The 23,167-nt window shown below is 50.4% G+C and overlaps 1 long non-coding RNA gene across 2 annotated transcripts; it reads left to right on the forward strand.

Annotated features, from left to right (window-relative positions):
- The first annotated feature begins 9,327 nt into the window (after positions 1-9,327).
- On the forward strand, positions 9,328-12,141 carry LOC121015227 (uncharacterized). 2 transcript variants are annotated; one of them, XR_005783710.1, is made up of 4 exons: positions 9,328-9,448; positions 9,865-9,969; positions 10,258-10,306; positions 11,598-12,141. It is a non-coding gene; the product is annotated as an uncharacterized LOC121015227 (long non-coding RNA). The 2 variants fall into 2 exon arrangements; XR_005783711.1 differs by having other exon boundaries at positions 9,869-9,969.
- The last annotated feature ends 11,026 nt before the right edge of the window (positions 12,142-23,167 follow it).

Genomic DNA, 23,167 nt, shown 5'->3' on the forward strand with positions numbered 1-23,167 from the left:
ACTCCTTACTGCCTTAAAGTTGGTCCTTGAACATCAGGCAGCATCACGCAGGGGGTGAGAACACAGACTGGAGCTGGGCTGCCCGGGCTCAAGTCCCTTTTCTGCCACTTGCTGGCCATCTGATGCCGTAAATGGTACTTTGCCTCTCTGCACACCGGTTGTCTCATCTGCATAATGGGGACAATATGGGCATTTACTCATAAGGTTACATTAAGGATTAAATGACTTAATATTTGTAATGTACTTAGAGCCTGACAAGGAGCACGTGTGAAATAAGAGATTATTGAGTTCGGGGCGTCGGGCTGGCTGAGTCGGTTAAGCGTCTGACTCTTGGTTTGGGCTCAGGTCATGATCTCACGATCTGTGAGGTGGATGCCTGAGTCAACTCCGTGCTGAGCGCGGAGCCTGCTTGGGATTCTCTGTCTCCCTCTCTCTCTGCCTCTCCCCTGCTTGTGTGCGCTCTCTCTCTCAAAATAAATAAACTCAAAAAAAAGAGAGAGATTATTAAGCTGTAAACAAATGAGGCAGACCCTGAGCACATGGGGTTGGCCCCTCGGCCCCACCCGCACCCTCCCGATCTCCCTCCTTTGCTTCATTTTTGCTTCTGTTCTTTGCATGTATCACCTCTGATGTGCTACAGGATTTACCTATTTCTCAGGCGGGTTCTTTTTGTTAAGTTTACTTGCGTATTTTGAGAAAGAGAGAGAAAGCATGCGTGCGCAAGCAGGGGAGGGACAGAGAGAGAGGGAGAGAGGGAATTCTGAGCAGATTCCTTGCTGTCCGTGCAGAGCCCAACGCAGGGCTCGATCTTACGCACTGTGAGCCGAAATCAAGAGTCGGGCGCTGAGTCACCCAGCCACCCAGGCGCCCTCTCTGAGGTATTTTGCTCAATGCCTCCCCCAACCAGAATTGCTGGAACGGCAGCTCTAAGAGGGCAGAACTCTTGGCTCTTCTCAGTGACAGACAGGGCCTAGCAGGAGTAGGTATTCGCCCCACGGCATCACCGTTCTGCTTCCTTGTTTAAAGAAGAAGCGGGGCGCCTGGGTGGCTCAGTCGGTTGAGCGTCCGACTTCGCTCAGGTCACGATCTCGCGGTCCGTGAGTTCGAGCCCCGCCATCAGGCTCTGTGCCGACAGCTCAGAGCCTGGAGCCTGCTTCCGATTCTGTGTCTCCCTCTCTCTCTGGCCCTCCCCCCATTCATGCTCTGTCTCTCTCTGTCTCAAAAATAAATAAATGTTAAAAAAAAAATTAAAAAAATAAATAAATAAAGAAGAAGCATGTTTTTCTGATTATATAAGTAAAATCCGTAGAAAAGCTCCCACTGGGGGAGGCCAGGCATGGTGGAGACGCCAAAGGGAACAAAAGGCAAGTAAGTAGCCGGAATTCCGGGTCTTGGGATGGGCTCCCCCAAAAGCTGGCCCTAGATAAGGCGTTTGAATCCCCTCTACAGCCACCACCACCTCAATGGCTGAAACACCACACAGACCTTTCATCGCTTTGGAGATCAGGCGTCCAAAATGGGGCTAAAATCAAGGTGTCCACAGGAGGGCGTGCCTATGGGAGCCTCCAGGGAGGAATCCGCTCCCTGCTCTTCCAGCTTCTGGGGGCCTTGCGGTGTTCCTGCTCATGGCCCCTTCAGGCCTCCGACTTCTGCTTCCTGTATCACACTCTCCTCTCACTCTGGGCCTCCCTCTGAGAAAAGAAAATATGATCTCCTTTGACCTTAATTATCTACCTAAAGGCCCGTATCTCCAAAAGCAGTCACAGTGGGGATTAGGGCTTCAATGTATGCATTTGGTGGGGGGGGGGGACACAAGTCAGTCCATAACAGGGACTCCCCTGGGGGACTTGGTATAAAAATACAAAGGCCCAGGCTTCCGGCTACTTGCCTGGGTGCCCAGGTTGTGTCTCCCCCCCCCCGAAGGTTCAGGAGCAACGGACTAGAACATGCCCCAGCCATCCCCACGGAGGGTGGGGTTGGTCGAGGGTTTCCAGGGTCACTCATTCTCTGGCCTGTGTGTACCTTGCTTCCTCAACCAGAAAAAATAGCCCTGGAGCGGATGGTTCAGGCACGTGCAGGACTGCGGCGCCCAGAGCTGAGAGCCGAGGAGAAAAGGCAGGTTCAGCGCTCTACACTGAACGTGAATTGCCTGTGTGTTCAGGGAAAAAAGAAAAGCGCTTTTATTTTTTATTTTATTTTTAATTTTTTTTAATGTTTATTTATTTTTGACACAGGGGGAGAGAGAGAGAGAGAGAGAGAGAGAGAGAGAGAGAGAGAGAGAGCATGAGTGGGGGAGGGGCAGAGAGAGAGGGAAACAGAGACCCCGAAGCAGGCTCCAGGCTCTGAGCCGTCAGCACAGAGCCCGAGGCAGGGCTCGAACTCACGGACCGTGAGATCATGACCTGAGCTGAAGTCGGACGCTCAACCGACTGAGCCACCCAGGCGCCCCAAGAAAAGCATTTTTAATATGAAAAGCAGCCTGGTGTCCCCACAAAGAATCTGAATAATAACATGTATATGTATAATTTTTTCTCATTACTTTCCTTTAAGCGCTAAAATTCACATGCATACACACACATATCTGTATAGGTTTATATATAATACATGCATTATCTATGCACATATCTGTACAGGTACACCATGTGTATGCATATAAGCACGGGTGTGAAGATGGTCTACATATACATTATACATACAGCTCTGGAGACTCTATACCAAGGGATTAAGAATGGTTATGGCAGGGAACAACTTTCATTTCTATATAATTTGAATTTAGTTTTTTGCATAATTAGAATTTATTTCTACATGGAGGATGGTTTATTTTGTACTTTCAAAATGTTTTGAAATAAGGAAACATTGAAAACCAGACAGGATAGGGGCGCCTGGGTGGCTCAGTCGGTGAAGCGTCCGACTTCGGCTCAGGTCATGATCTCACGGTTCGTGAGTTCGAACCCCGCATCGGGCTGTGTGCAGACAGCTCAGAGCCTGGAGCCTGCTTCAGATTCTGTGTGTGTCTTTCTCTCTGCCCCTCCCCTGCTTGTGCTCTGTCTCTCTCTCTCTCTCTCTCTCTCTCTCTCTCTCTCAAAAATAAACGTCAAAAAATTTAAAAAAAAAACTAGATGGGATAAAGGCACATTGGCAGGAATGTGGACAATCCAGACATGTGTAGAAGGAAACACGATGTATATTTCTTTCCTGTCTCAACATATATTATGTGGCTTATACTCAATATGCAATTCCAAGTCCTATTTTTTCTTACTGAATGTTGTATTGTGAGCATTTTCCAGGTCATTAAATATTCTTTGCATATATAGGTTTAAAATGGCTGTGTAATATTCCTTTGCGGATGTATCATAAATTATTTATCCACCCCCCCATCAATTCCCCTCCCCACTCTCCTCATCGTCCATTAATACCTTCACTACTTGAATGAGAAATGGTGGCTCTCACAGTCCCCAGTCGATGAATGTATATCTAGAACATTTCAGAGCATATCAAAGTTGCTACTTCATTAATATAAAGAGGGCACAGACCAAAGCAAATCAATATCTCCATGACGTGTCCTCGGAGGAGCAGAAGCCCTTAGCACTGTGACCTGCCCTGGGCCATCCATATCATCTCGCTTGGGTCTTATGCATCCTCCGCCGACTTCCTTTTCCTGCCAGGTGCCCTGAACAGAGCCAACTGATCTATCAGCTCATGAAAAAATAAATTTGGGATAAAAATAAGGTTGGTATATGAGCTTAATAGTTTCCCAAAATAGACTTCCCTAGGCCTTGCTGTCTGTCCCTTTGTGTGCGAACGCACCATTTTGCCTACCAAAGACAGTTTGTGGGTTAGATCGGAAATGTCGGGAGCCCTGGAAGAGAAGAGAGAAGGGGGGTGGTTCATCGTTTTAATAGGACCTCTAAGCAAAATACTGATGCCTCCTGGTGGACGAGGAAGGGAGGGGCCGGGGAGCCTGGGGACGAGCACGTCCAGGGACAGATCTCCCCTGCAGCATGGCATTTTACATCCAGTTGGCCACTATGACGATGTGTTTCTAGGCCGCAGGAAGAGAGCTGACCTATTCTGGTTTGTATCAATACGATAATAAACGTAATCTTAAAATAGCCTCCCTGCCTTTAGAATAAAACCTTTTGCATCGCATGGAATCTGGGAGAAGAGGTTAATTGAAGGTTGACTCACAATCTTAGTTTTGCAAAAAAAGAGGGTTAAGTAGAGCCCTTTCACAGCAGCTGTTACCTGGAAGCCTCAGCCCCCGCACTGCGTTAAGCTGCTTCAGGAGGGCCTGAACCCTGTCCCCTGCTCAGTCCCGGGACTCGGGAAGCGAGAGGCTGGGTCCTACCCTCAGGGAGTTGGAATCTGCAAATGCGTCAGGACAAAGGAACCTTGAGACAATCCAGTCCAGTGTTTTAGAGACTCCTGGTTCAGCATTCTCTCCTTCACTGTGCAAGGATGATGGTATTATCAATGGCGGGACCCACTGGACTTTAGAATCTGACTGGGTGTGACTCCAAAAGTGCAGAGAAAGCCGGCCATTGTTCCAGGCACTGTGTGCACGTTGTTCTGGGGACCACGTGCACAGAGCTGAGTGAGACCGTTTGCTCATGGGGGTTTCGGTCTAGAAGGACAACAGATGTGGAAGTCAATAATTACGGGGTAAGGGGGCAAACATGCTCGTGGTCACTCACTCGTTCACCCAGCAACGGCTGTCTGCCGTGCTCCAAGCACCGTGCCGTGTTTGGGATTCCACGTGTCAGGACAGATAACGGCCCTTGTGCCCATCCATGGACCTTATGGTCTAGCGGGCCGCATAGAGTACGAGCAAATCACAACACAATATACCTTTGATTTGCACTTGTGATAAAGGCTATGATCAAAGTACGAGAAGCCATGGGAGTATAATACAGAACTTAGGCACTTGGATAATTCCCCAAAACAGGCTTCCCTAGGACGCCTTGTCTGCCCTCTCCTCCTTCTGTGCTCACACTCCCCTACTCCGCGCTCCGACCCTTGACCTCTCAGATTCCAAGGGTCCTGCCTGCTGTGATGGCTGGAAGCCACTGCACGGCCAAGCAGGCCCTGAGTGCATCTGCCCACGTGTGGCTTCCACATCTGGGGCATCAGAATAAGACAGCGGTCAGTGCGAGGAAAGAGGCTCTGGGCTGGGAACTGAAAGCCGGACACCGGTCCTTGATCCAGCTCTGTTATGAGACACAGCTTGCTCCCTCCTCCTCCAGCATCATCACCCCTGCTCCCAGGCCCCTCCCTCGGCTCTCCCCCACCAACATCCTCTATGTGTCACCAGGAAGCATGGGCCAAAGCCTCTGGAGCCAGAGTGCTTGGGTTCAGAACCCACCCACTTGCCTCTGTGTCTCATGTCCCTCCTCTATGCAGGGAGGATACTGTCAGTGCCCAATACTCGGCGTGGTAGTGAGGATTCAGAGAGCCTCACGCATAGCACAAGCCATGGACGTGCAAGCTATTCCTACTATTGGTTTGGGGTTAATTTCATGTGTCAGCTTGACTGGCCCAGGGGACCTTATTTCTGGGTGTGTCTGCGAGGGCGGTTGGGGACGAGATTAGCATTTGAACTGGGGGACCCAGTGGGGCAGATGGCCCTCCCCCCCCCCCCCCCCGGCGTGGGTGGGCCTCACCTAACCCGTTGAGGGACCGGGTAGCCCAGAAAGGCAGAGGCGGGTTGAATGCAGTCTCCGCCTGACTGCGGAGCCGGGACATCAGTCTTCTCCCGCCCTCAGCGTTCGTGGCCTGAAGGGCTTCCACTCGGACTGGGATCCACACCAGCAGCCCTCTGGTCTAGGCCTTGCTGGGCTCCAGCTTCCCGACGGCACATCATGGGAAGTCCCATCGTCAGCCTCCATGATCATGTGAGCCAACTGCTTATAATAAGTCTATTTATCTCCATGTACTATCTATCTATCTATCTATCTATCTATCTATCTATATCTGTCTATCTATCATCTATCAGTCAATTATCTATCTATCCACCCATCACCGCCCTCTCTCTCTCTCTTTCCCCCTTTCCCCCCCCCCCCCCCCCCCTTCATCTACCTCTCTCTCCTATTGATCCGATTTCTCTGGAGAATTCTAATACACATCCTTTCCCTTCCAAATCAACATGACTTTGAAGGTAGCACACAGTGACTCATGGCTTATTAGCCGCAGCATTTTCTGGTCACACCAGGGGCCTCACGCTTGAGCCGGCAGCAGAATCAGCAGTGTTTGCTGAACCCCGGTTGCTGACCCCATCCGGCATGTCTGCTTCTGTGGGTCCCGGGCAGGGCCTGGCGATACCGATGGTCAGGGGACCCACTCGCGGACCCCCGGCCTACGCTAACGGCTCAGGCTCTGCACACATTGATAAGCGGATGTGCATTTGAGCAGCGACGGTGTGCCCTCCACGGCGTGAGGAGCGCTCCCTTAGTTCATTCTGTTTTCATTGCCGCTCAGCAGAGCTGGCCTCACGCCTCCCATTTTTTGAAGACGAAGTCACCGATGCTCAGACAAGGCCCGTGACCTGTTCACGTGACTTGTAAGTGACTGAACTGAGGTCTCGAACTCTGACCTCTGGGTGTCAGTTTCAGTGCCCTGCTTTGTCCGTTTGGGGATAGAAACCGGACCAGGAAGAACCCAGAGGGGAGGAAGCTACTGCCAGGGAAGGGGTAGCTCACAGACGGATAACGGTCTTGGGGGTGTGATGTTTACTGTGGAGACTGTAGGAATGCCCCCCAACTGAGAGGTCCAGAGGGGACTCACCTGTGGAGAGTAGAGGCAGGACAGACCCTCAGTCACAGATCTTCCCTGCTGGCTCTCGAGGGACCCGGGAGGGACCCAGATCTCAGGCCTTGCCAGCTCACTGGAGCTCAGGAGTGCCCCCCCCCAACTGCCCCATGTCCTGAGACCCCCAGCTGAGCTGATGGAGGCAGACACTCTCGGCCAAGCCTGCCCTTCCTTCCAGCGCCCAGAAAACAGGCATCATCCACTAATAGGAGAGTGCGCCGATGTGAAGGAAATGCTCAGCCATTAGGGCCTTGACGCTGTGCTGCAATTTTGACCTTCAGAACGCAGATGCCTGCCCGGTGGGCCCCCACCGGCTGCCACTTTGCCGGCCTCTCAGCCCCGAGAGGCTGCAGGAGCCAGGCCTGGGAGAGGGTGGGGGGTGCGTGGAGCACTGGCAGACCCCAACATTACCACCCATTCTCAATCCTCCCTGCAGGGTTGTGAGACTGTCCCCAGCCCTGATCCGGCAGGGCTCCCGGATGCTGATCTGCGCATGTTCTGCGTGCAGGGGCCTGAGGTTCCTGCTTTCCTCCAGCCCCCTTTCTCGGCCAGGTGGAGGTGGGACGGTGTGACGGCTGACATTGGAGAAAAGGGCTGTCTTCTCTCCTACCCTTGGGACTTGTGACCCGTCCCCCGCCCCCTCCCCCCCAGCACAGCACAGCAGGGCTGATAGAGCGGGAGGAGGGACGGCGAGGCTCTAAGTCTAAGGGATTTCAATGCCCATGGGGCAAGACACTCATCCGTTCCCTGGGGATTTGCTGAAAGCGCAGATTCTGCTTCATCAGGCCAGGCGTGGGGCTTGGGTCCAGCAGTTTTTAATGTTTATTTATTTTTGAGACAGAGAGAGACAGAGCATGAACGGGGGAGGGTCAGAAAGAGGGAGACACAGAATCCGAAGCAGGCTCCAGGCTCTGAGCTGTCAGCACAGAGCCCGACGCGGGGCTCGAACTCACGGACCGCGAGATCGTGACCTGAGCCGAAGTCGGACGCTTCACCGACTGAGCCACCCAGGCGCCCCTAGGGTCCAGCATTTTTAACAAATTCCCAGCGATGCTGAGGTCCTGGGTGGAACTTAGGCAATAAGGCTGTAGGGCAGTGATGCTCAGACCCGGCCCAGGCTGGGATCAGCTGAGCACTTTCACCAACCATCCTGCTGTCTGGTCCCGCTCCCATGGTTTCGAGTTTATCTGGTCCAGCCTTGGACATCAGGTGGTTCTAACACGCAGCCCCATCCTCGTTTCCGGCCTGACATATTGGCCATGAGGACGGGGTCTTTTCTGCGATGTGAGGAGAGAAGGGATTTGAGGAAAAAGGACTTTTGCCTGATGAAAAAGCATCATCACATCCCTTGTTAGTCGAGCTTTCTTCCTTGGCAGAGGAGACGGAGAGGAAGAGCAAAACTTTCATTCCACAGAAGGGCATCTGCCAGTTTCCCACTCGGAGACGCGATTGAAATAGCTTTTTCAGATCCTCCGGCTAAGCTGACACGTGTGGCCCCCTCCACCCCTCCCTTCGGTCCCCCCCCCCATAGCAGTTATCTCAATTCCGGTTCCAACAGCAAGGCTCTATCTCACCACCGCTGCCGGCAGCCGGCTGGCTTCCCGATGGAGAGGGGCTTGGGCCCCAGAGAGAGCCCTGGTGGAAAGAGCACCAGCAAAGGAGGCGGGCCGGGGCCTGTGCGGACGCAGCGGGGGCCTGGGGCCGAGGCCCAGAGTGATCGGAAGATGACACAGCTAAAAGAGTATCGCTTAAAGGTGTGGAAGGGAATGTCACTTCTGGGCCGGCACCGCTTCTCGGGCTGGGAACGAGATAATGAATTATTACCCGGGGAAATGAAGCTGCTAATAAATTCAAAAGCAAAGCTGAGGGAGGTTAGGCTCCATTTTTAAAAGGGGGCTGGTGATTTATAAAGTGCCCTGTCTCCTTGCCTCCCGGGGCTCCGTCGGCCTCCCTGCCCCTCCTTTGCCCCAGCTGACCCTCTGGACACACAGCCCAGCACCCCTGCAACTTGTCTGTTTTCTTTGTGAGCCACGCCCACCCCCTCGGGAACCTCAGGCCCACACTGGGCTGAAATTTGGCCCAACTGATTTTGAGAGCTCAGTCCCTAAGGAATGGCCACGAGGAAATCTGTCTTCCTAAGAAGTCCATTCCGACCTTTGAGCCAACAGATTACAAGGAGAAACCGCTCCGAATGAGCAATCAGGCTCTGCAGCGGGGCACCAGGCAGGGGGCGGCTCCTGCAGGGAGGGACAATCAACTTAGCTTTTCGGTGGCATCTGTGCCTTCTGAAAGCTGCTCCTGTTTTGGGAAGCTTGTGGCCACATTCTAGTCTTACCCTACCCCCCCCCCCCCCCCGTCCACCCCCTGCATCAATTCCAATCCCTCTTGAGTGGAGCTCCAAACCCTGACTCCTTGGTCTCCACTAGCCTCCTTCCCTGCCTGAAGCCATCAAGCCCCTACTGCCTGAGCTCTTTGCCCGTTTCCGCGGCGATGGGCCTGTGATGTCACTATGGAGGCCTGCGAGCCTCCAGGTGGGTAGGACTGGAGCAGCAGGTGCCCAGGAAGAGGGAAAGAACAAAGCTCCAGTTTCTGCGCCACCATCCCCACATAATGGAAGAGGGGCCTGGAAACAGAGGAGGGGCAGGTGGAAGGCTGCAGCCGTCCCGAACCTTGCCCGTTTTAACATCTCTTGAGCTCAGCTAGAGAAAGACGGCCCCTTCCCCAAACTCCTGCTCAGGCCCCATACCCCTGCCCAAGCAGCTGTGATTTAAAAGCCTCATGAGTCATGGAGGGACTCAGTTTCCCCAGTTGGCTATTTTCTGCAGCCTGCCCCCACCTCCTGGCGGTGTGGCATAAAGGGAAGCTCGCCCTCGTCAACTGTGTGCCCATGTCCAGCAACATCAGACTCCAGGGCTCCCTCCCCGCAGCCTGGTTTTTCAGGAAACCCCTGGGGCCAGGGGGCTTTCAGAGCCCTCCTCGCCGGGGACCATGGCTCCTGCTTCAATACCTGGGGAGGGAGATCCCCCAGCTTCCCTAATGCTCTGGTCCCTTTCGTTCCAGCCAGGCACCAAGAGGAAAATGCAGCCTCCTTCTGGAAACAAGGGCTCCCTCCCGCAGGCTTTCCCGAGGCCGGGTTCAAAAGGCCCATGTTCACCTGAGTTTTAGGTAACTTACTGGGCAGCCTGAATTATATAGACAAGTTAGGCTTGACCTTCGGGTGTCTGGATTACCCGAGTATTTTACATGTTTATGAGCGGGGTGGGGAGGGGAACTGAACACTCGCTCAAAGCAAATGCAAAATTCGGACTTTGGGGGCTCTGTGCACCTGGCATGCATCTTTGCTTACCACCGGGATAGAACATCAGAGAGCCACTGTCACGCGACCACCGAGCAGGCCACAGGGGAGCCCCGGCTCCTCCCGGATGCTGGGCCTTGCCTTCGTTTCTCTTTTAGGATCTGCCAAAACCCGAAAGTCACCATCTAAAAACAACTCCAAAGAAAGGTGGGAGAAGAAAGTGGGAAAATCTTTATCATTGATTGTTTATACCTAAAGAAAGAGAGGAGAGAGAAATCCCCGTGGCCCAGCCAGGGGGTGAAGAGTTAATCCTATAATCTAGTCGGCCAGGGAGCAAGGCAAGGACGAGAGCTACCTTCCAGCTGAAGTGTGCGTGCAGAATGTTTGATGCTTGGCGGGTGGAGCCGAGAAGACGGAGACCATTTGCAAGCATTTATTGAGTGCCCAGGGCGTACGGAGCCCTATTCTCAGGATGCAGTGGAATTCTAAAGTTCACAAGATAGGGTGCTCCCCTATCCTCGGAGAATGGACCCTCCCCCAGCCCCCACTTTCAGGCTCTTCTGTGTGCCCACTCCCCCTGCCCTGGTCACTGCTCCCTGCTGGGCTCAGCAAAATACCGGCAAATGCCTGGTGACCTTTTCAGAGTTAGACCAATTACACTCCAGTGAAACAGCTTAAGAATTGCAAAGCAGCACGTGCAAACTCTTCTAGCTGCTTGAGTGAGAGCGAGAGCAACGCGCTGCCCCTGGCTGCATATTGGAACACCTGGAGAATTTTTTTTCACTGCCGGTGCCTGAGTCCTGCCCCCCAGAGAGTATGATTTCATTGCTATTGGAGGCAGTGGCATTTTTTAAAGCCCTCCAGGTGACTCAAACATGCAACAGAGTGTGAGAACCACTGAACTGGAGGATTTAGGACTTTTGAGTTGTTTCATGGTGAATCTTTGGGCTGAAACTGATCAAGTTTGCTACTTCGCTAATGGAATCAAGACACGGACTCTATTGGCTAGATAGGCTGCCATCTTGGAACAAAATAACGATGACAAGTTTTCATATGGATATTATCTTTTTTAAAATGGTTTTAATCTTTATCGATTTCTGAGAGAGGGAGAGAGAGTATGAGCGGGGGAGGAACAGAGAGAGAGGGAGACACAGAGTCCCAAGCGGTCTCCAGGCTCCGAACTGTCAGCACAGAGCCCGATGCGGGGCTCAAACTCATGAGCCACGAGATCATGAGCTGAGCCGGAGTCGGAGGCTTAACCAACTGAGTCACTCAGGCACCCCTCATCTGGGTATTGTCTTAATGGATTCTAATGAGAGTTGGTACAATGTGGTGGAATTTGCACAGAATAAAGTCTTCACTAAACTGTCCTTTAGCTGAAGGGGGGGGGGGCAGCAGGAGAAAGTAACTAACATTTCTTGAGTGTCTGTAGCGTGGCAGGAACTGGGCTTGAAAGACTATACTGATATTTCATGTTTTCTCTCCCACCACGTGCCAGATACGTATCATCCCCGTTTTACAGATGAAGAAACTGAGACTCGAGATCACATCGCTGTTATGTGTGGGGAGACGATTTTCCACGGGTCTCTCACATTTCTGTATATCTTGTGAGCCAAGATGCCGACTGCCTTTGCTCTGATCTTTATAAAGATGTTTGCACGGTGAACAGCTTTGGAAGATGTAATGTCCTCCTCGGGGATGAAGGGTAGGCATGCTTACTGTCCATTATAAAAGATTCAGGTCCCTAAGCTCAGGGTTCCCGTCTTGTAACACACCCTTCTCGTGTGCACAGGTATGAGCTGGCCCTCTTTGCAGTGCCTTATGGCAACTGTAGCTTAGAGAGTTGTTGCAAAAACCAGAATGCACTGGCTCCCACTAGCCCTGTGATAAACTGTCTTTTGTCTCTGACCCATGAGACAGGCCAGGCTAACTTGTCAACTTGTGGCAGATTTAGCACCTTCATCAAAACCTGTTTCCCTTTGACATCCATACACTTAGGGGATAGATAAGCAGGAGGTGATATTAAAGCAAAACGAAACCCATACTCTGGATCAATGATTGCTTTTCCTCTAGATATGAAACAATTACACAAATTAGCTCCCCTTCCTTTCTCTGGAAGACAAATAAACAAATTCAATCGGCATCAAGAGTTAAGTGCAAAACTTGGGCACGATATTGTATTCTGCTGGCTCCAAATTCCATTCGATTTTAAGCTCTGCTAAGCTATATCCTCTTTTCTCTCCAGAACATTTCACTTGATCCTACCAAAACAGCCTCCAGGCTTTGATAAGCAAACGCGGGCCCTGCTGGTACCCCAAACCCACTCATCCAGCTCTTATCAGAAGCCCCTTTTACCTACCTATTTTCCAAATTGGAGACAAGTGATCCTTCCTCTGGTGTTGACACTAATGGTCTGCGTGCCCCTACTTTCTCTCTGAGGTCTGCTTCCTCTCATTACTAATTACCTTCTCTTCTAAAGAACGAGCATTTAATATGCAGTGATGATTTCCAGTAGCTGGTTCTGTATCGTCTTCAGCTGTTAACTATTATTATTAAAATTATATATATATAAAAAACCCTAACTACTATGTATATGCCAGGAACTTTTAAAGTGCTTTATAAAGTATCTTAAATCTACTCAAAAAACACTAAACATGAAGTACTTTCACTTGGAGAAGCTGATGCGTCAAGGAGGTTAAATGCCTTGTACGCGGACCTAGTAAGTAGCAGAGTTGGAATCTGGAGCCATGTCTGTCCAGCCTCAAAGGGAATCTTTTTCTTCTACACCCAACTTCTGTTTTTGTTTTTTTCTTTTTTGAACAGCTTTATGGAGATATAATTCACACAGCATACAATTCAGCCATATACACTGGTTTTAGTATATTCTCAGGTGTGGGCAACCTTCACCGCAGTTAATTTCAGAACTCCTTCATCACCTTCAAAAGACACCCCGTGTACTTTAGTAATCCTCTAATCCTCTTCTCCTCCCCCCACCAGCCCTAACCAGCTGCCTTCTAGCAAAGCGTGTCTCTAAAGAAGCCAAGTCCTTTCTTCCATCTGTATGAAATATTGGAGTATGTTTATACGCATTTGTAAATTGGTTGCCTCTTTGGTTATTGAGAAGTTGAGAGCTGTGCCCTCCACCTCCCCAAAAAACCTGTGCCTTCTCTCTGGCATTCCCTGGGGTTGGTTATTCTTTCCTCCTTCTGCCCAGAGACCGCTAATAAGAACACTGAGAGAACCACCAGGAGCCCCAGGAGGCTTTGTTACTCCATTATTGCTGGTTCCAGGAAGTAGGTTTTGGGTCTGGGTTGACAGTAAAAGGGATGGGGACCCCCGAAAACTTCTTGCAGCCTGGGCTTGAGCCTCAGATTTCATGAGCTGAGAACAGCCCTCCTATCTCCTCTTAGGGGCAATTTATCTCCTTTGAGAACATTAGTCCTTCCAGTGAGGGCTGGCTCCTTATGGAAGTTGACCTTGCCCAAGAAAGGCTTGGCAACATTGATCTAGGGTCAGCCCGACTTTGCAAGGAGTTTGGTATGCATACGTGTTGATTTGGGTTCCCCTGAAGAATTCAAGTGCTTGGAGTTTAGTTAGGAAGTACAAACACCACTGGGGGTGGGTGGGGAGGGCGTGGGGAAAGGGGTACAAGGGAGGGGAGGTGACCGCCAATGCTGTGCTGTCAAACCAGCTACCCCATGGAAGGCTGGCTCTTACTCTCACCGGTAAACTCTAGGAGACACTGGAAAACACCCACGTCAGAGTTATCCCACCTAGGGGGACATGGTCACAGGGTGTTTAAACACCAACTCCCAGAAGTCCTTGGTTAAGGGCTGCTCGCAGAGGGCCTGAATTCCTCATCTCTTCTGGTGTGCTATGCTCATGTGGGCAATGAGCCTTCTGCAGTTCTGGAAAAAGCCCTCAGGCAAAGAAATGCAGATAATGGCGGTAGGAGGCTGAGCAGAGGACATGAAATGATTGAGTGTGAGGATATGGGTGGGCACCCACAGCATCTGCCACAGCCTGACCCTATTTTAAATACTCCTGCCCGTGCAGATACACACACACACACACACACACACACACACACACACACACACAGTGAGCAGGATGGGAATACGGTCTCAATAGAGCACACTCCTTCATCCCTGGGCTCCATTCTTGCTGACAATAATCAGGGCTCCGCTTTTCAGAGTAATGAGGGACAGTAAGGAGTTTATTAAATGAATTCTACCAGGAGCCAACTGGTAACAGACCTACATCTTTTACCTCTAAAGCTGGAGAAATCCCACCAGGCTTTGCGAAGAGTTTGGAACCCCAGATCATGGGGGGGGGGGTCACTCCAGGTCAGAAGAAGAAATAAGCTGCATCCCTTTGGGGGCTGCAGACTGAGGGGCCTCGGGTTGGCAAAGCTCATCAGAGAGTCTGGCTTTCAAACTGCAGTCGGACTGGCCCCTCGGTCCACCGCCTATCGCAGCCCTCAAGGTTCAAAGGCTGGCAGGTAGCTTGGCTGAGCAGAAACGCCCATCACCTTCCTTGGTTGATCCTTTTGAAGCTGAGTGAGACTCTTCTCCAAAAAAAGGAAAGGAATTTGGAGTTCCGGGCAGCCCAAGGCCCTGTCTACCTGCTGCTAGTTGTCAGGATATTCATTGACTCACTCAATTATTCATTTGCTCATTCTTTAGCTCATTTATTCATTATCTCCATGGATCAGGGATTGAGGGTACCATGGTATTGTGACACAGGGACGAATGTGCAAACCCTTCCCTTTCTTTCAGACACCCGAGGGTACATGTGAGCGTAGTGCAGCCTGGAATGCCCAGCACACCTCCATGGCAGACCCCTTGCTCCCGTTCTGTGCGTGGGGAGGGGAGGGGGATGCGTCCTCTGCGTCAGTAGGCTATGGGCTCCGTTACGAGAAGACACACGGTCCTGTTCACCACCATATCCTCACAAGCCAGCGTTGTCCCTGGCGCATGGGAGGCATTCAATAAATATTTGCAAATGAATGGGTGGATGTGTGCCTTTGAGCAAAAGGCAGATACTTGTACATATTTGAATGTATTTCTGTGTCTACATGTTTTGGTGTCGATGTGCATGTTTCTGTGTCTATGCGTCATTGTTTTTATGCTTATATAACTGAGTGTGCACGTGTGTATGTATGTGATTCTTTAATAGACACAGTCTTCCCTTCACAACATTTCAAGAGAATGAACGTTTTTGCTTCCTGGTATCTGACTTCGGAAACCCAATCTGCATTTTCCACACATGTACAGCACCCCAGATTTTCAAATATTTATACTCCTATATTTAAAATCTGTGAGATTTCTCTCTCTCTTTTTCACCCATACGTGCTTGCATTCTGTCTTCCTCCCTCTTTCTCTCCCTCCCAGCCATCAGCCTGCCCTCTCCACCTTATTTCCTCTGTTTTCCCCATATATATGTTGATGAAAACCCCCCAGACTGAGCCACACTATTCACTTCCAAGCTTGGCTCACTGAGGATCACACATGGGCCACCACCATAACCCCGAGACAAACCCTGAATGGTGAACCCAGCCAAGGAGGAGTACGGAGACTCCAGCTCCTGTCCAAATGTTGGTGGCTCCTGAAAAGGGTCTGCCCTCTGGGGGTGGGGGGCAGTGGCTTCTTTAAGCTTCAGCAGAGCTTCTAAAAAGGAACTAATTGCCCAGGATTTTAGCAAGAAGCACTGGGTGAATACCAACATTGCCTGGGTTTCTGGAAGCTTAGATCTGATCTTTGGGAGCTTGTGATGTCTTATGGTACTGACCTGGAGGCAGAGGAACACCTCCCCAAATTTTTCCTGTCTGAGATAGTCCATGGCCCCTCTCCATCCTGCAGTGTATAGCCAAGTCTGACCAAGAAAGATCTACTGAGTACCAATCGTTAGACCTGATTGATGAGGATCTTGAAAAGCCCTCGACAAAGTGAGGGTTTTTTGACACGGTGTGAAATTCTGATGCTTGGGGATCATTCAACATACTGTTTGGGGTGCCTCAAGATGTGGCCTCTGTTCTCATTTACTATCAGTGGATCAATGACTAAGTAAATCCATTGTTTTCAGTTCCACATCTGGATATTGTATGGATCTTGCCATGCCAGAGTCAGGTTTGCCAAAACAAAGCCACACACACATACACACGTGTGTATATATATGAATGCACGTGCGTGCGTGCATAAACACACACACACACACACACACACCACTCTGTAGAATGGAAAGGGGATGTGAGGAGGGAGCCACAATGGACAAGTTAACAGGAACAGCATATGAGGTCTTCTGTTTGTGCTCCAAATCCACCCCCTACCTTCTGCATCCTGTTCTGGTCTTGGTTGGTTGATCCCACACCCATGGGCTCCCAAGCTCTGTGGCTTCCAGCTGGGTTTAACCAAAGGAGCCCTGGCCACAGATCAAAGGGAGGGAGGAGACTGAGATCAGGTCTTCATTCCTCTGGTCGGCACCCTGCAGGGTCACCTCAGGGTGGTTGGGTCCCATCGCAAAAGGACATTGCTCCTCTTGGGACATCCTCTTTCACGAAATTTCCCTTCTGGTTTATGGACTATTCCTTCCTTAGTGCTCTCAACTTTGGGTGGAAATGTCTCCACGGCTTCCAGCCCTGAGTTACTGGCTCCCATTCACTCTGTCTTTACCTTGGAAAATAGTCCCTTTGCAAGTAAACCCCAAATTATCTAATTTAAATGTGTTTCCAGTTGGAGCTGTAATGAAGACATAACAGGGCAGAGTAGGGAAATTTGTTACCTTAGATTGAATTTGGCAAGGGACTTTGTGCCAACCTGCTTATCTTCATTATTGCCAGTGTGTGAGTGAATATAAGAACTCTGCCTCTACCATTTAAAAAAGAGTCTATTTCCTGCTCTCCCTAAAACTGCAGATTTAATAGGTTGCTGGATACACTATAAATCTAGGTTTCTCAATCCAGTAATTGTCCCAGAGAGGTGGACGGGAAATCGACAGGTGTCTCTACTCTTCATCACTTTGACACCATTTTTTATCTTGAGGAGAGATCTGATAAGAAACACCTGAGATTGTTTGCAGCCTTATTGACCTGCCATGACTTCTGACTTCGTGGAAGGAGTTGGTTATTGGCCAACAGTCATGAGCTTAATGCAGGTGGCTTGGTAATACTCTATGTGTCAGACACCCAGCAGATCTGGTGATAGTTCTGAGTAATGTGAAACAAGATTGTGCTCTGGTCTCTTCCTTCTGGAAGGACACTTCATGATTTGAAACTCCTTCTGGATTAGCTGGAGGCATGCCCTTCTTGTTATCGAAAATTTTAAAAAAAGGTCAGTAGCTTCCTTTTTCTTATGGTATCACCTTATTGTCACAGGGCAGAAGTGGGGGGCAACCAATTGTAGCTTCTGTTAATGAACTGCTCTCAGCCTGGCTGGCTTAGGAATAACTACTCCAAAACAAAGCAGCTTGTTTCGGACAGATGTGCCCACTACCTGCCCAACACATTGGGTTTATATCCCACCAGTTCCGTATTACAAGTTAATTCCTTTTGTTACGTAGTGTGTTATAACTGCTTGTGGGATTTATAAGCAGCTCCACGATGCACCACGATCAGATGCACCACGATCTTCATTGGAGATTTATCTAAGACCATAGTGAGCACCTGGTAACTCCTGCTTTGGAAAACAGGCATACCCACATCATCATGTTAAACCTTGGGATCTTGAATGTTCACCTGCCAGGGTGGAGTCAGATTATCGAGCCAGGACAGGATAAGTTATGCTGCTATAGCCAACAATCCTGGAAACCTCAGCCACTTCAAACCACCAGGGTTTATGTCTCCCTCAGTTTATACACACATGGAGCCAAGCTGGGCCACAGCCCCTCATAGTTACTGCCCCAATCCAGGACCCAGGCTGCCGGGACATCCACTGTGCAGAGGGAAAAGAGAACATGACAAGGCACATACTCTAAAACGACAAACATCGTTACATTTCACTTCCCAACACAAGTCACGCGACAAGACCACATGGGTGGGATATACAATCCCACTGAGATCCTGGAAGGAGCGAGAATCTAAATAGTTATGAGTAGCCCCAGTGACTAGAGCACTGAGGGCTTCTTAGGAAAACTCCTGACCTTGCTTAGGGAGTACCTGCCTCTGTAGATATTTCTGTGGGATATTGTCCATTCAGGTGACATTTTTGACCGAAGGCTTTACTTTTCACTAAAGGAGACTCTACTAGTTAGTGTCTGAGTGCTGCCATAGCAGAGTGCCATAAATTAGATGGCTTGAAACAACAGAAATGTATTATCTCACACTTCTGGAGGCCAGAAATCCAAGATAAAAGTGACGGCAGATAAAAGTGAAGCTCCTAGGGGTGAAACTTCCCTTGCCTCTTCCAGCTTCTGGTGGCCCCAGGTGCTGCTTGCCTGAGGCCACATCACTCCATTCTCTGCCCCCATCTTCACATGGCCTCCTCTCTATGAGTCTGTGTCCAAATGTCCTTCTTACAAGAATACTAGCCATTGGATTACATCCCACACTAATCCAAGATGACCTGATTTTAAGTTAATTGTACCCGCCAAGACCCTATTTCCAATAAGATCATATTCATAAGGTACCAGGGTTAGGACTTCAACATATTCATTTGACCAACACACTTCAACATCATAAATACCAGGCCTCACATATAGTTGATTGATTGTTTCAAAACATTAGTACAGGGTCTTGTTTTGTTTTATGATTGATTGTAAAAAGCATCTGAATCACCCTTATTCAGCCACAGAGAAAATCCACACACCAGAGTCCTGCCCTATTAGAATACAGATGCCCAAACTGTCTGCTGATCAACTTTTAACAAAAGTTGGGCTGGAGAAAACAATATTCGTGAAGACTCATTTTGAACAATGTACAGTTCATTGTGTCGATCACTGGCTTCAGCGTTTTGGGGGTTTTGTTTTTGTTTTGTGTTTTAGTTATTGTGTTAACCCTGGAAACCACTTTTCAAATGAATATTAAGGAACTCTCGAGCAACCTCGGATATAAGGCCAGTGAAAGCAGACCTGCCCTGTTGAGGTGGCTGTTGTCCCCATGATAAGGAATTTAAAACCCCTCTGCGATCATCTTCCTCTCCTGGATCAAGGCATTTTATCTATCTGTCTATCTATCTATCTATCTATTTATCTATCTATTGCATGCACCCACAAGTTGAGGAGGGGCAGAGAGAAGAGAGAGAGAGAGAGAGAGAGAGAGAGAGATACCCAGGTGGCTCAGTCAGTTAAGTACCCAACTCTTGATCTCAGCTCAGGTCATGATCTCACACTTTGTGAGATCAAGCCCCACGTCAGGTTCTGCGTTGAGCCTCCTTGGGATTCTCAAGTCCTTATATTTAAAGAATGTGATTCTAGGCATGATTCACCTGACATCCCTTCTCTGTGGTGCAACTAGGAGCACCGGGACTTTCCTGCCTCTTTGCTCCTCCTCTCCTAGAGCACCCCACAGCATGGATGTCAGGCTCATACTCTCCCTCTTGCTGTGTCCCCTCTGGTCCCTGACGCTACTGAGTGTGTGTAGACCCCACCTCTCCTCCCTCGACAGTGGGAAGAGCTGATGTTCCAGCCCCAGAGAAAAAAAAAAAAAAAGGCAGCGTCGGCTCCACCCTGATGGACCTGTGGTCTAATTAATTAGCTTAAGAAAAAGAGAGGTTCCTCCTGGGTCATCTGGTCTACTCCATTCCTCTGCACTGGGAGTGAAGGACATTAACAAAGAACATCATCACTTTGCTTCCTCCTCCCCAGCCATTGTCTTTCTTCCTTGTGCATCTCCTTCCTTGGGGAGTCCTGGACAAGGCAATGGGTCCAGGCACATATGGTTTGTCCTGGTCCCAAGTGCTGGATCTTCTAAGAGCCAGGGTGGGGATCCCAGAGGTCACTGAAAAGACCTCAGGGCTTCTCGCAGAATTCTGGGGCTTCAAGGAACAGTTTGAGAATCCCTTGTAGGAATCAGTGTTAATCAACGTTGGCTGTGAATCAGACACTGCTGGGGAGATTCTGAAGTTTACAGCTGCTGCAATCCCACCGCTACCTGCTGGCCAGAATCCTCAGGGGAGAGGCCCCTCAGCTGCATTACAGGGGATTCTGCTGTCAGTGGATGGAGAACTCTCTAGCCCTGGATGAGATCAGATTATTTCCAGGTGTTGGCTTGTCTGGCCTCCGAATGGCCCCTTGCCCTACATTCGGAGACTAAAAACCATCCACACAGGGGCACCTGGATGACTCAGTCGGTGGATAGGCTCAGGTCACGATCTTGCGGTCTGTGGGTTCGAGCCCCGCGTCGGGCTCCGTGCTGACAGCTCAGAGCCTGGAGCCTGCTTTGGGTTCTGTGTCTCCCCGCCCCCGCCCCGCTCCTCCCCTGCTCACGCCTTTTCTGTCCGTCTCTCTCTCTCAAAACTAACTAAACATTAAAAAAAAAAATCCACACAACCTCTGCTACTGAGTTTGTTCTAGAAATGATAGAGCTGGCCGTGCCTCTTATTCAACATCCACCATATGAAGATCCATCCCATTAAAGCTTTATTTTCTTGAAAATGGTGGTATGAAGGACAACGAGCATTTTGTAACTGATCTGTCTTTTTGCATCAACTGCTCAGATGTGCAGAACTAAACCGGTGGTTCCGTTTTCGTGACGTGGGGTCTCTCTGCCCCCGACCTTAGGTTTCTCTGTTTTCCTCGGTCTCAATGTTTTATTTTTCTGCTTCATGGAGTTACGTGTAAGTGCCAGGAGTCCTTTGGAAGAGGAAGTGAGTATGAATACCTAAGTCAACAAGCAGAGGTGGTGGATGTGACGGGGATGATAAAACAGGTACCTGTGGCTGAAGGACAACATGTGCGGGGTAGATGGGGCGCCTGCAGCTTGGGACTTCCCTTACATCCGCCTCCTCAGGGAAGCCTTTCCCGATCGCACCGACCAGACTTACAGTCTCATGACGCGTGATGCTACCTCTTGTTCTTTCGTGAAATGACTGGTTTAACACCCGCCCTCCTCACCAGACTGTGATTTCTACGTGGGCGGGAAAGCACGCGTAGCCTTCTCGTGCCCAGTACGGGGCCTGCTGCTGAGTGACCATCCGATAAACATTTACCGGATAGGACAACAGAGCTGCAAAGCCCTTCTGCTCAGTGAAATGCACGAGAAAGGCAAACACTGTACGATAAGAGGGTGACTCAGGGCCAGGAAAGAGAAAGGCAGGAAGGAGGGAAGGGCAGAACAGGCCGATAAGACAAAACGTGCTCATTCAGCCTCAGAAGGAGGGAGCCGAAAAGGCATGGACACTATCTGAGCGGCTGCTGTTGTCCAAGGTCTCGGCTAGAGACTTTACAAACAGGATTTCCTGTTATCTTCGTAGCATTCTTACGAGGCTGGCCGGCGATGCCCACTTTCCAAGAAGGCTGGAGGCTGGAGGAATCCACAAGGCCTGGAGGAATCCACAAAAGCTGCAAGCAGCTGAGTCTGACCCCAGTCCTGGGATCTGTGGCTTGGCAGCTGAGGGGCTGTCCTCTGCAGCACGATGGCAAACCCCCGCATCCCCCAGTGGCCCTGCCTACCACAGGGCGACTCCTGACTCCACTCCGTAGTCCCTGTGCACCTGCCCCTGCTCGCAGAGGCTCTCCTCCCACGTGGGAGGCTTGGCAGGCAGCTGTGCAGAGGTGAATGAGCAGCAGATCAAATGATGTTCTAACCTTGGCACCCAGACCGAGTGAGGAGGAGCCCTTGGGTCATAACTGGGAGCCAATGAGGCAAGGACACTTCACGCCTCCCCTTGTCAGTGAACGGGGTGGTGTGGGGGCCCTGGGGATGGCTATGGGGGCGCTCGTCCCAATCCCCCACCTCCTCCCAGAAATGGCCGCAGAGGCGCCAGCCAGGCGGAGCTGGAGGGCTCCAGGCTGGGACTGGCCAGGGGCCCAGAGAGGCGGGCACCAGCTGGGGCCCTGATGCGGGAAGGCAGCTGGCGCTATACACACCGGGCCTGGGGGTGGCCCTCTTCCCTCCCAGCTGCAGCGGCTGCTCAGCCAGAAGTTGTCCCTGGTGGATTCTTGCCACTCATACTCCGGTCTCCGTGGGTGGGAGGGAACCTCATCCAGACACTCCAACCCGAGACGAAGGGTAGCGCCAATATGTGCCCACAGGCAGAAGGACCTTATTTGCCCACCACGTGTCCTTTGACGTGGGGACTCACGACACTGGTCAAGATACATGTGACCCAAAGGCTCAGCCATTGTCCAGAACTTTATTCCTTACGTGAAAACAAAAATGGTAGTGGGAGAGCGGGAGGCTTGGAGAAGTTGCCCAGAATGTAAAGACTTCCAAAGCCCAGAAAGCACCATGTATTTTGAATAACTATCTTAAGTCTGTCAAGGCAGATTCCCCTTCCAGGCTTCGAACCAGCACCTTTGCAGCCAACGTTGTTGACTCAGGAGGGGCCGAGGGTTGATCAGGGGAAAGACAGAGCCGTGTGTGCCTGTGGCCCGAGCTTGCCAACCCTGCTTTCCAGAACTGTCTGAGCCCAGCCAGAGGACTCGGGACCTGTTGCACGGAGACTTGTCTTAGCTGGTGTCTCTGCATTTGCACTATCTGGGTATCTTAGCTCCACCCATTTGGTTGAATTCCTGGATTACAGCCCTCTCAGCGCCTGTCAACAACTCAGCCTTGTTTCTACCCCAAAGCAAGCAGAGCAGCAAATGGATACTTTAGTTTTTTTTGTCTGATATAGACAGATTTCAATCTGTATCAAGGAAGCATTTCTCGACAAGGAGGTCCTGAAATGAACAGATAAGAATACCATCACACCTGGGCTCCAGAGATGTTTAAACTCTGAAGGATTTGTCATCATGGTGGGAAAAGAATGGACCGAGATAGATATCCATGCTTCTTCCGGGCCCTTAGGTTCTCTAGAGTCTTAGCTAAAAAACAAAATGTGGGGGAATATCTTCTTCCAGAGCAATTTTCTTCTTGCCTGATGGGATCAGGGAGGAGACATCTGGCTTGGCCAAAAATACTACCCCTTCTAT

Source organism: Herpailurus yagouaroundi, unplaced genomic scaffold (assembly GCF_014898765.1).
Source record: "Herpailurus yagouaroundi ecotype Mexico unplaced genomic scaffold, PumYag 206, whole genome shotgun sequence".
NCBI lineage: Eukaryota > Metazoa > Chordata > Mammalia > Carnivora > Felidae > Herpailurus > Herpailurus yagouaroundi.